The sequence below is a fragment of the Triturus cristatus genome, chromosome 1_1 (genome assembly GCF_964204655.1).
Source record: "Triturus cristatus chromosome 1_1, aTriCri1.1, whole genome shotgun sequence".
In the NCBI taxonomy this organism is placed as follows: domain Eukaryota; kingdom Metazoa; phylum Chordata; class Amphibia; order Caudata; family Salamandridae; genus Triturus; species Triturus cristatus.
This window is the reverse complement of record NC_140579.1, coordinates 1016805538-1016818747: the sequence shown is the minus strand read 5'-3', so window position 1 is coordinate 1016818747 and position 13210 is coordinate 1016805538.

The following is a 13210-nucleotide window of genomic DNA, read 5'->3' as shown; positions in this document are numbered from 1 at the left end:
GAAAAGATTCTGTGTCCATTTTTGAAACGTACAAATATTCCTCTAAAATCAGCCAAACTACGAATTTCGATTTACTCACCTGTTATCAGGAGAGAACTCAGTGCTGCATCTTTTAGCCCAGAACTGAAACTGAAAAGTAATTCTAAGCATACTTACCAGTAACTTGTATTTCCTTCCCTAGGCATGCATTGTGTGGTTTTCACCAGAAAAGATTCTAAGTGTCCATTTTTGAAATGTACAAATATTCCTTTTAAATCAGCCGAACTACAAATTCCGATTTACTCACCTGTTAACAGGAGAGAACCCAGTGCTGCATCTTTTAGCCCAGCACTGACCCTGAAAAGTAAATCTAAGCGTACTTACCAGTAACTTGTATTTTCTTCCATAGGAATCCATTGTGTGGTTTTCACCAGAAAAGTTTCTAAGGCTACAATTTTTGAAATGTACAAATATCCCTCGAAAATCAGCCAAACTACGAATTTCGATTTACTCACCTGTTATCAGGAAAGAACTCAGCGCTGCATCTTTTAGCCCAGCACTGACCCTGAAAAGTAATTCTAAGCATACTTACCAGTAACTTGTATTTCCTTCCCTAGGCATGCATTGTGTGGTTTTCACCAGAAAAGATTCTAAGTGTCCATTTTTGAAATGTACAAATATTCCTTTTAAATCAGCCGAACTACAAATTCCGATTTACTCACCTGTTAACAGGAGAGAACCCAGTGCTGCATCTTTTAGCCCAGCACTGACCCTGAAAAGTAAATCTAAGCATACTTACCAGTAACTTGTATTTCCTTCCTTATGAATGCATTGTGTGGTTTTCACCAGAAAAGTTTCTAAGTGTCCATTTTTGAAACGTACAAATATTACTCCTAAATCAGCCGAACTACGAATTCCGATTTACTCACCTGTTATCAGGAGAGAACCCATTGCTGCATCTTTTAGACCAGCACTGACCCTGAAAAGTAATTCAAGCGTACTTACCAGTAACTTGTATTTACTTCCATAGGAATGCATTGTGTGGTTTTCAGCAGAAAAGTTTCCAAGTGTCCATTTTTAAAACGTACAAATATTCCTCTAAAATCAGCCGAACTACAAATTCCGATTTACTCACCTGTTATCAGGAGAGAACCCAATGCTGCATCTTTTAGCCCAGAATGAACCTGAAAAGTAATTCTAAGCGTACTTACCAGTAACTTGTATTTTCTTCCATGGGAATCCATTGTGTGGTTTTCAGCAGAAAAGTTTACAAGTGTCCATTTTTTAAATGTACAAATATTCCTCTAAAATCAGCCGAACTACGAATTCCGATTTACTCACCTGTTATCAGGAGAGAACCCAGTGCTGCATCTTTTAGACCAGCACTGACCCTGAAAAGTAATTCAAGCGTACGTACCAGTAACTTGTATTTCCTTCCATAGGAATGCATTGTGTGGTTTTCAGCAGAAAAGATTCTGTGTCCATTTTTGAAACGTACAAATATTCCTCTAAAATCAGCCAATCTACGAATTCCGATTTACTCACCTGTTATCAGGAGAGAACCCAGTGCTGCATCTTTTATCCCAGCACTGACCCTGGAAAGTAATTCTAAGCATACTTACCAGTAACTTGTATTTCCTTCCCTAGGCATGCATTGTGTGGTTTTCAGCAGAAAAGTTTCCAAGTGTCCATTTTTGAAACGTACAAATATTCCTCTAAAATCCGCTGAACTACGAATTCCGATTTACTCACCTGTTATCAGGAGAGATCCAAGTGCTGCATCTTTTTGCTCAGCACTGACCCAGAAAAGTAATTCTAAGCGTACTTACCAGTAACTTGTATTTCCTTCCATAGGAATCCATTGTGTGGTTTTCACCAGAAAAGATTCTAAGTGTCCATTTTTGAAACGTACAAATATTCCTTTTAAATCAGCCAAACTACGAATTCCGATTTACTCACCTGTTATCAGGAGAGAACCCAGTGCTGCATCTTTTAGACCAGTACTGACCCTGAAAAGTAATTCAAGCGTACTTACCAGTAACTTGTATTTCCTTCCATAGGAATGCATTGTGTGGTTTTCAGCAGAAAAGATTCTGTGTCCATTTTTGAAACGTACAAATATTCCTCTAAAATCAGCCAAACTACGAATTTTGATTTACTCACCTGTTATCAGGTGAGAACTCAGTGCTGCATCTTTTAGCCCAGCACTGACCCTGAAAAGTAATTCTAAGCATACTTACCAGTAACTTGTATTTCCCTCCCTAGGCATGCATTGTGTGGTTTTCACCAGAAAAGATTCTAAGTGTCCATTTTTGAAACGTACAAATATTCCTTTTAAATCAGCCGAACTACAAATTCCGATTTACTCACCTGTTATCAGGAGAGAACCCAGTGCTGCATCTTTTAGCCCAGCACTGACCCTGAAAAGTAAATCTAAGCGTACTTACCAGTAACTTGTATTTCCTTCCTTATGACCGCATTGTGTGGTTTTCACCAGAAAAGTTTCCAAGTGTCCATTTTTAAAACGTACAAATATTCCTCTAAAATCAGCCGAACTACGAATTCCGATTTACTCACCTGTTATCAGGAGAGAACTCAGTGCTGCATCTTTTAGCCCAGCACTGACTATGGAAAGTAATTCAAGCGTACTTACCAGTAACTTGTATTTCCTTCCATAGGAATCCATTGTGTGGTTTTCACCAGAAAAGATTCTGTGTCCATTTTTGAAACGTACAAATATTCCTCTAAAATCAGCCAAACTACGAATTTCGATTTACTCACCTGTTATCAGGAGAGAACTCAGTGCTGCATCTTTTAGCCCAGCACTGAAACTGAAAAGTAATTCTAAGCATACTTACCAGTAACTTGTATTTACTTCCCTAGGCATGCATTGTGTGGTTTTCACCAGAAAAGATTCTAAGTGTCCATTTTTGAAATGTACAAATATTCCTTTTAAATCAGCCGAACTACAAATTCCGATTTACTCACCTGTTAACAGGAGAGAACCCAGTGCTGCATCTTTTAGCCCAGCACTGACCCTGAAAAGTAAATCTAAGCATACTTACCAGTAACTTGTATTTCCTTCCTTATGAATGCATTGTGTGGTTTTCACCAGAAAAGTTTCCAAGTGTCCATTTTTGAAACGTACAAATATTACTCCTAAATCAGCCGAACTACGAATTCTGATTTACTCACCTGTTATCAGGAGAGAACCCATTGCTGCATCTTTTAGACCAGCACTGACCCTGAAAAGTAATTCAAGCGTACTTACCAGTAACTTGTATTTACTTCCATAGGAATGCATTGTGTGGTTTTCAGCAGAAAAGTTTCCAAGTGTCCATTTTTAAAACATACAAATATTCCTCTAAAATCAGCCGAACTACAAATTCCGATTTACTCACCTGTTATCAGGAGAGAACCCAATGCTGCATCTTTTAGCCCAGAACTGAACCTGAAAAGTAATTCTAAGCGTACTTACCAGTAACTTGTATTTTCTTCCATGGGAATCCATTGTGTGGTTTTCAGCAGAAAAGTTTACAAGTGTCCATTTTTTAAATGTACAAATATTCCTCTAAAATCAGCCGAACTACGAATTCAGATTTACTCACCTGTTATCAGGAGAGAACCCAGTGCTGCATCTTTTAGACCAGCACTGACCCTGAAAAGTAATTCAAGCGTACTTACCAGTAACTTGTATTTCCTTCCATAGGAATGCATTGTGAGGTTTTCAGCAGAAAAGATTCTGTGTCCATTTTTGAAACGTACAAATATTCCTCTAAAATCAGCCAAACTACGAATTCCGATTTACTCACCTGTTATCAGGAGAGAACCCAGTGCTGCATCTTTTATCCCAGCACTGACCCTGGAAAGTAATTCTAAGCATACTTACCAGTAACTTGTATTTCCTTCCCTAGGCATGCATTGTGTGGTTTTCAGCAGAAAAGTTTCCAAGTGTCCATTTTTGAAACGTACAAATATTCCTCTAAAATCCGCTGAACTACGAATTCCGATTTACTCACCTGTTATCAGGAGAGATCCAAGTGCTGCATCTTTTTGCTCAGCACTGACCCAGAAAAGTAATTCTAAGCGTACTTACCAGTAACTTGTATTTCCTTCCATAGGAATCCATTGTGTGGTTTTCACCAGAAAAGATTCTAAGTGTCCATTTTTGAAACGTACAAATATTCCTTTTAAATCAGCCAAACTACGAATTCCGATTTACTCACCTGTTATCAGGAGAGAACCCAGTGCTGCATCTTTTAGACCAGTACTGACCCTGAAAAGTAATTCAAGCGTACTTACCAGTAACTTGTATTTCCTTCCATAGGAATGCATTGTGTGGTTTTCAGCAGAAAAGATTCTGTGTCCATTTTTGAAACGTACAAATATTCCTCTAAAATCAGCCAAACTATGAATTCCGATTTACTCACCTGTTATCAGGACAGAAACCAGTGCTGCATCTTTTAGACCAGCACTGACCCTGAAAAGTAATTCAAGCGTACTTACAAGTAACTTGTATTTCCTTCCATAGGAATGCATTGTGTGGTTTTCAGCAGAAAAGATTCTGTGTCGATTTTTGAAACGTACAAATATTCCTCTAAAATCAGCCAAACTACGAATTTTGATTTACTCACCTGTTATCAGGAGAGAACTCAGTGCTGCATCTTTTAGCCCAGCACTGACCCTGAAAAGTAATTCTAAGCATACTTACCAGTAACTTGTATTTCCTTCCCTAGGCATGCATTGTGTGGTTTTCACCAGAAAAGATTCTAAGTGTCCATTTTTGAAACGTACAAATATTCCTTTTAAATCAGCCAAACTACGAATTCCGATTTACTCACCTGTTATCAGGAGAGAACCCAGTGCTGCATCTTTTAGACCAGCACTGACCCTGAAAAGTAATTCAAGCGTACTTACCAGTAACTTGTATTTCCTTCCATAGGAATGCATTGTGTGGTTTTCAGCAGAAAAGATTCTGTGTCCATTTTTGAAACGTACAAATATTCCTCTAAAATCAGCCAAACTACGAATTTCGATTTACTCACCTGTTATCAGGAGAGAACTCAGTGCTGCATCTTTTAGCCCAGCACTGACCCTGAAAAGTTATTCTAAGCATACTTACCAGTAACTTGTATTTCCCTCCCTAGGCATGCATTGTGTGGTTTTCACCAGAAAAGATTCTAAGTGTCCATTTTTGAAACGTACAAATATTCCTTTTAAATCAGCCGAACTACAAATTCCGATTTACTCACCTGTTATCAGGAGAGAACCCAGTGCTGCATCTTTTAGCCCAGCACTGACCCTGAAAAGTAAATCTAAGCGTACTTACCAGTAACTTGTATTTCCTTCCTTATGACCGCATTGTGTGGTTTTCACCAGAAAAGTTTCCAAGTGTCCATTTTTAAAACGTACAAATATTCCTCTAAAATCAGCCGAACTACGAATTCCGATTTACTCACCTGTTATCAGGAGAGAACTCAGTGCTGCATCTTTTAGCCCAGCACTGACTATGGAAAGTAATTCGAGCGTACTTACCAGTAACTTGTATTTCCTTCCATAGGCATCCATTGTGTGGTTTTCACCAGAAAAGATTCTGTGTCCATTTTTGAAACGTACAAATATTCCTCTAAAATCAGCCAAACTACGAATTTCGATTTACTCACCTGTTATCAGGAGAGAACTCAGTGCTGCATCTTTTAGCCCAGCACTGAAACTAAAAAGTAATTCTAAGCATACTTACCAGTAACTTGTATTTACTTCCCTAGGCATGCATTGTGTGGTTTTCACCAGAAAAGATTCTAAGTGTCCATTTTTGAAATGTACAAATATTCCTTTTAAATCAGCCGAACTACAAATTCCGATTTACTCACCTGTTAACAGGAGAGAACCCAGTGCTGCATCTTTTAGCCCAGCACTGACCCTGAAAAGTAAATCTAAGCATACTTACCAGTAACTTGTATTTCCTTCCTTATGAATGCATTGTGTGGTTTTCACCAGAAAAGTTTCCAAGTGTCCATTTTTGAAACGTACAAATATTACTCCTAAATCAGCCGAACTACGAATTCTGATTTACTCACCTGTTATCAGGAGAGAACCCATTGCTGCATCTTTTAGACCAGCACTGACCCTGAAAAGTAATTCAAGCGTACTTACCAGTAACTTGTATTTACTTCCATAGGAATGCATTGTGTGGTTTTCAGCAGAAAAGTTTCCAAGTGTCCATTTTTAAAACGTACAAATATTCCTCTAAAATCAGCCGAACTACAAATTCCGATTTACTCACCTGTTATCAGGAGAGAACCCAATGCTGCATCTTTTAGCCCAGAACTGAACCTGAAAAGTAATTCTAAGCGTACTTACCAGTAACTTGTATTTTCTTCCATGGGAATCCATTGTGTGGTTTTCAGCAGAAAAGTTTACAAGTGTCCATTTTTTAAATGTACAAATATTCCTCTAAAATCAGCCGAACTACGAATTCAGATTTACTCACCTGTTATCAGGAGAGAACCCAGTGCTGCATCTTTTAGACCAGCACTGACCCTGAAAAGTAATTCAAGCGTACTTACCAGTAACTTGTATTTCCTTCCATAGGAATGCATTGTGTGGTTTTCAGCAGAAAAGATTCTGTGTCCATTTTTGAAACGTACAAATATTCCTCTAAAATCAGCCAAACTACGAATTCCGATTTACTCACCTGTTATCAGGAGAGAACCCAGTGCTGCATCTTTTATCCCAGCACTGACCCTGGAAAGTAATTCTAAGCGTTCTTACCAGTAACTTGTATTTCCTTCCTTAGGAATCCATTGAGTGGTTTTCAGCAGAAAAGTTTCGAAGTGTCGATTTTTGAAACGTACAAATACTCCTCTAAAATCAGCCGAATTATGAATGCCGAATTACTGACCTGTTATCGGGAGAGAACCCATTGCTGCATCTTTTAGACCAGCACTGACCCTAAAAAGTAGTTCAAGCGTATCTACCAGTAACTTGTATTTCCTTCCATAGGAATGCATTGTGTGGTTTTCAGCAGAAAAGTTTCCAAGTGTCCATTTTTGAAACGTACAAATATTCCTCTAAAATCCGCCGAACTACGAATTCCGATTTACTCACCTGTTATCAGGAGAGAACCCATTGCTGCATCTTTTAGACCAGCACTGACCCTAAAAAGTAGTTCAAGCATACTTACCAGTAACTTGTATTTCCTTCCATAGGAATCCATTGTGTGGTTTTCAGCAGAAAAGTTTCTAAGTGTCCATTTTTGAAACGTACAAATATTCCTCTAAAATCAGCCAAACTACGAATTTCAATTTACTCACCTGTTATCAGGAAAGAACTCAGCGCTGCATCTTTTAGCCCAGCACTGACCCTGAAAAGTAATTAAAGCGTACTTACCAGTAACTTGTATTTCCTTCCATAGCGATCCATTGTGTGGTTTTCACCAGAAAAGATTCTGTGTCCATTTTTGAAACGTACAAATATTCCTCTAAAATCAGCCAAACTACGAATTTCGATTTACTCACCTGTTATCAGGAAAGAACCCAGTGCTGCATCTTTTAGCCCAGCACTGACCCTTGAAAGTAATTATAAGCGTACATACCAGTAACTTGTATTTTCTTCCATAGGAATCCATTGTGTGGTTTTTACCTGAAAAGTTTTCAAGTGTCCATTTTTGAAACGTACAAATATTCCTCTAAAGTCAGTCGAACTATGAATTCCGATTTACTCACCTGTTATCAGGAGAGAACCCAGTGCTGCATCTTTTAGACCAGCACTGACCCTGAAAAGTAATTCAAGCGCACTTACCAGTAACTTGCATTTCCTTCCATAGGAATGCATTGTGTGGTATTCAGCAGAAAAGATTCTGTGTCCATTTTTGAAACGTACAAATATTCCTCTAAAATCAGTCGAACTAAGAATTCCGATTTACTCACCTGTTATCAGGAGAGAACCCAGTGCTGCATCTTTTAGCCCAGCACTGACCCTTGAAAGTAATTATAAGCGTACATACCAGTAACTTGTATTTCCTTCCATAGGAATCCATTGTGTGGTTTTTACCTGAAAAGTTTTCAAGTGTCCATTTTTGAAACGTACAAATATTCCTCTAAAGTCAGTCGAACTATGAATTCCGATTTACTCACCTGTTATCAGGAGAGAACCCAGTGCTGCATCTTTTAGACCAGCACTGACCCTGAGAAGTAATTCAGGCGTACTTACCAGTAACTTGTATTTCCTTCCATGGGAATCCATTGTGTGGTTTTCAGCAGAAAAGTTTCCAAGTGTCCATTTTTGAAACGTACAAATATCCCTCTAAAATCAGCCAAACAACGAATTTCGATTTACTCACCTGTTATCAGGAGAGAACTCAGTGCTGCATCTTTTAGACTAGCACTGACCCTGGAAAGTAATTCTAAGCGTACTTACCAGTAATTGTATTTCCTTCCATAGGAATCCATTGTGTGGTTTTTACTTGAAAAGTTTTCAAGTGTCCATTTTTGAAACGTACGAATATTCCTCTTAAATCAGCCGAACTACGAATTCCGATTTACTCACCTGTTATCAGGAGAGAACCCAGTGCTGCATCTTTTAGGACAGCACTGACCCTGGAACGTAATTCTAAGCGTACTTACCAGTAACTTGTATTTACTTCCATAGGAATCTATTGAGTGGTTTTCAGCAGAAAAGTTTCCAAGTGTCCATTTTTGAAACGTACAAATATTCCTCTAAAATCAGCCGAACTACGAATTTCGATTTACTCACCTGTTATCAGGAAAGAACTCAGTGCTGCATCTTTCAGCCCAGCACTGACCCTGAAAAGTAATTATAAGCGTACTTACCAGTAACTTCTATTTCTATGCTGCATCTTTTAGCCCAGCACTGACCCTGAAAAGTAAATCTAAGCGTACTTACCAGTAACTTGTATTTCCTTCCTTATGAATGCATTGTTTGGTTTTCACCAGAAAAGTTTCTAAGTGTCCATTTTTAAAACGTACAAATATTCCTATAAAATCAGCCGAACTACGAATTTCGATTTACTCACCTGTTATCAGGAGAGAACCCAATGCTGCATCTTTTAGCCCAGCACTGAACCTGAAAAGTAATTCTAAGCGTACTTACCAGTAACTTGTATTTTCTTCCATAGGAATCCATTGTGTGGTTTTCACCAGAAAAGTTTCTAAGTGTCCATTTTTGAAATGTACAAATATCCCTCGAAAATCAGCCAAACTACGAATTTCGATTTACTCACCTGTTATCAGGAAAGAACTCAGCGCTGCAGCTTTTAGCCCAGCACTGACCCTGAAAAGTAATTCTAAGCATACTTACCAGTAACTTGTATTTCCTTCCCTAGGCATGCATTGTGTGGTTTTCACCAGAAAAGATTCTAAGTGTCCATTTTTGAAACGTACAAATATTCCTTTTAAATCAGCCGAACTACAAATTCCGATTTACTCACCTGTTAACAGGAGAGAACCCAGTGCTGCATCTTTTAGCCCAGCACTGACCCTGAAAAGTAAATCTGAGCATACTTACCAGTAACTTGAATTTCCTTCCTTATGAATGCATTGTGTGGTTTTCACCAGAAAAGTTTCTAAGTGTCCATTTTTGAAACGTACAAATATTACTCCTAAATCAGCCGAACTACGAATTCCGATTTACTCACCTGTTATCAGGAGAGAACCCATTGCTGCATCTTTTAGACCAGCACTGACCCTGAAAAGTAATTCAAGCGTACTTACCAGTAACTTGTATTTACTTCCATAGGAATGCATTGTGTGGTTTTCAGCAGAAAAGTTTCCAAGTGTCCATTTTTAAAACGTACAAATATTCCTCTAAAATCAGCCGAACTACAAATTCCGATTTACTCACCTGTTATCAGGAGAGAACCCAATGCTGCATCTTTTAGCCCAGAACTGAACCTGAAAAGTAATTCTAAGCGTACTTACCAGTAACTTGTATTTTCTTCCATGGGAATCCATTGTGTGGTTTTCAGCAGAAAAGTTTACAAGTGTCCATTTTTTAAATGTACAAATATTCCTCTAAAATCAGCCGAACTACGAATTCCGATTTACTCACCTGTTATCAGGAGGGAACCCAGTGCTGCATCTTTTAGACCAGCACTGACCCTGAAAAGTAATTCAAGCGTACGTAACAGTAACTTGTATTTCCTTCCATAGGAATGCATTGTGTGGTTTTCAGCAGAAAAGATTCTGTGTCCATTTTTGAAACGTACAAATATTCCTCTAAAATCAGCCAAACTACGAATTCCGATTTACTCACCTGTTATCAGGAGAGAACCCAGTGCTGCATCTTTTATCCCAGCACTGACCCTGGAAAGTAATTCTAAGCATACTTACCAGTAACTTGTATTTCCTTCCCTAGGCATGCATTGTGTGGTTTTCAGTAGAAAAGTTTCCAAGTGTCCATTTTTGAAACGTACAAATATTCCTCTAAAATCCGCTGAACTACGAATTCCGATTTACTCACCTGTTATCAGGAGAGATCCAAGTGCTGCATCTTTTTGCTCAGCACTGACCCAGAAAAGTAATTCTAAGCGTACTTACCAGTGACTTGTATTTCCTTCCATAGGAATCCATTGTGTGGTTTTCACCAGAAAAGATTCTAAGTGTCCATTTTTGAAACGTACAAATATTCCTTTTAAATCAGCCAAACTACGAATTCCGATTTACTCACCTGTTATCAGGAGAGAACCCAGTGCTGCATCTTTTAGACCAGCACTGACCCTGAAAAGTAATTCAAGCGTACTTACCAGTAACTTGTATTTCCTTCCATAGGAATGCATTGTGTGGTTTTCAGCAGAAAAGATTCTGTGTCCATTTTTGAAACGTACAAATATTCCTCTAAAATCAGCCAAACTATGAATTCCGATTTACTCACCTGTTATCAGGACAGAAACCAGTGCTGCATCTTTTAGACCAGCACTGACCCTGAAAAGTAATTCAAGCGTACTTACCAGTAACTTGTATTTCCTTCCATAGGAATGCATTGTGTGGTTTTCAGCAGAAAAGATTCTGTGTCGATTTTTGAAACGTACAAATATTCCTCTAAAATCAGCCAAACTACGAATTTCGATTTACTCACCTGTTATCAGGAGAGAACTCAGTGCTGCATCTTTTAGCCCAGCACTGACCCTGAAAAGTAATTCTAAGCATACTTACCAGTAACTTGTATTTCCTTCCCTAGGCATGCATTGTGTGGTTTTCACCAGAAAAGATTCTAAGTGTCCATTTTTGAAACGTACAAATATTCCTTTTAAATCAGCCAAACTACGAATTCCGATTTACTCACCTGTTATCAGGAGAGAACCCAGTGCTGCATCTTTTAGACCAGCACTGACCCTGAAAAGTAATTCAAGCGTACTTACCAGTAACTTGTATTTCCTTCCATAGGAATGCATTGTGTGGTTTTCAGCAGAAAAGATTCTGTGTCCATTTTTGAAACGTACAAATATTCCTCTAAAATCAGCCGAACTACGAATTCCGATTTACTCACCTGTTATCAGGAGAGAACTCAGTGCTGCATCTTTTAGCCCAGCACTGACTATGGAAAGTAATTCAAGCGTACTTACCAGTAACTTGTATTTCCTTCCATAGGAATCCATTGTGTGGGTTTCACCAGAAAAGATTCCGTGTCCATTTTTGAAACGTACAAATATTCCTCTAAAATCAGCCAAACTACGAATTTCGATTTACTCACCTGTTATCAGGAGAGAACTCAGTGCTGCATCTTTTAGCCCAGCACTGAAACTGAAAAGTAATTCTAAGCATACTTACCAGTAACTTGTATTTCCTTCCCTAGGCATGCATTGTGTGATTTTCACCAGAAAAGATTCTAAGTGTCAATTTTTGAAATGTACAAATATTCCTTTTAAATCAGCCGAACTACAAATTCCGATTTACTCACCTGTTAACAGGAGAGAACCCAGTGCTGCATCTTTTAGCCCAGCACTGACCCTGAAAAGTAAATCTAAGCATACTTACCAGTAACTTGTATTTCCTTCCTTATGAATGCATTGTGTGGTTTTCACCAGAAAAGTTTCCAAGTGTCCATTTTTGAAACGTACAAATATTACTCCTAAATCAGCTGAACTACGAATTCTGATTTACTCACCTGTTATCAGGAGAGAACCCAGTGCTGCATCCTTTAGCCCAGCACTGACCCCGAAAAGTAATTCTAAGCGTACTTACCAGTAACTTGTATTTCCTTCCATAGGAATCCATTGTGTGGTTTTCAGCAGAAAAGTTTCCAAGTGTCCATTTTTGAAACGTTCAAATATTCCTCTAAAATCAGCCGAACTACGAATTCCAATTTACTCACCTGTTATCAGGAGAGAACTCAGTGCTGCATCTTTTAGACTAGCACTGATCCTGAAAAGTAATTCAAGCGTACTTACCAGCAACTTGTATTTCCTTCCATAGGAATCCATTGTGTGGTTTTCACCAGAAAAGATTCTGTGTCCATTTTTGAAACGTACAAATATCCCTCTAAAATCAGCCAAACAACGAATTTCGATTTACTCACCTGTTATCAGGAGAGAACTCAGTGCTGCATCTTTTAGACTAGCACTGACCCTGGAAAGTAATTCTAAGCGTACTTACCAGTAATTGTATTTCCTTCCATAGGAATCCATTGTGTGGTTTTTACTTGAAAAGTTTTCAAGTGTCCATTTTTGAAACGTACGAATATTCCTCTTAAATCAGCTGAACTACGAATTCCGATTTACTCACCTGTTATCAGGAGAGAACCCAGTGCTGCATCTTTTAGGACAGCACTGACCATGGAACGTAATTCTAAGCGTACTTACCAGTAACTTGTATTTACTTTCATAGGAATCCATTGAGTGGTTTTCAGCAGAAAAGTTTCCAAGTGTCCATTTTTGAAACGTACAAATATTCCTCTAAAATCAGCCGAACTACGAATTTCGATTTACTCACCTGTTATCAGGAAAGAACTCAGTGCTGCATCTTTCAGCCCAGCACTGACCCTGAAAAGTAATTATCAGCGTACTTACCAGTAACTTCTATTTCTATGCTGCATCTTTTAGCCCAGCACTGACCCTGAAAAGTAAATCTAAGCGTACTTACCAGTAACTTGTATTTCCTTCCTTATGAATGCATTGTGTGGTTTTCACCAGAAAAGTTTCTAAGTGTCCATTTTTAAAACGTACAAATATTCCTATAAAATCAGCCGAACTACGAATTTCGATTTACTCACCTGT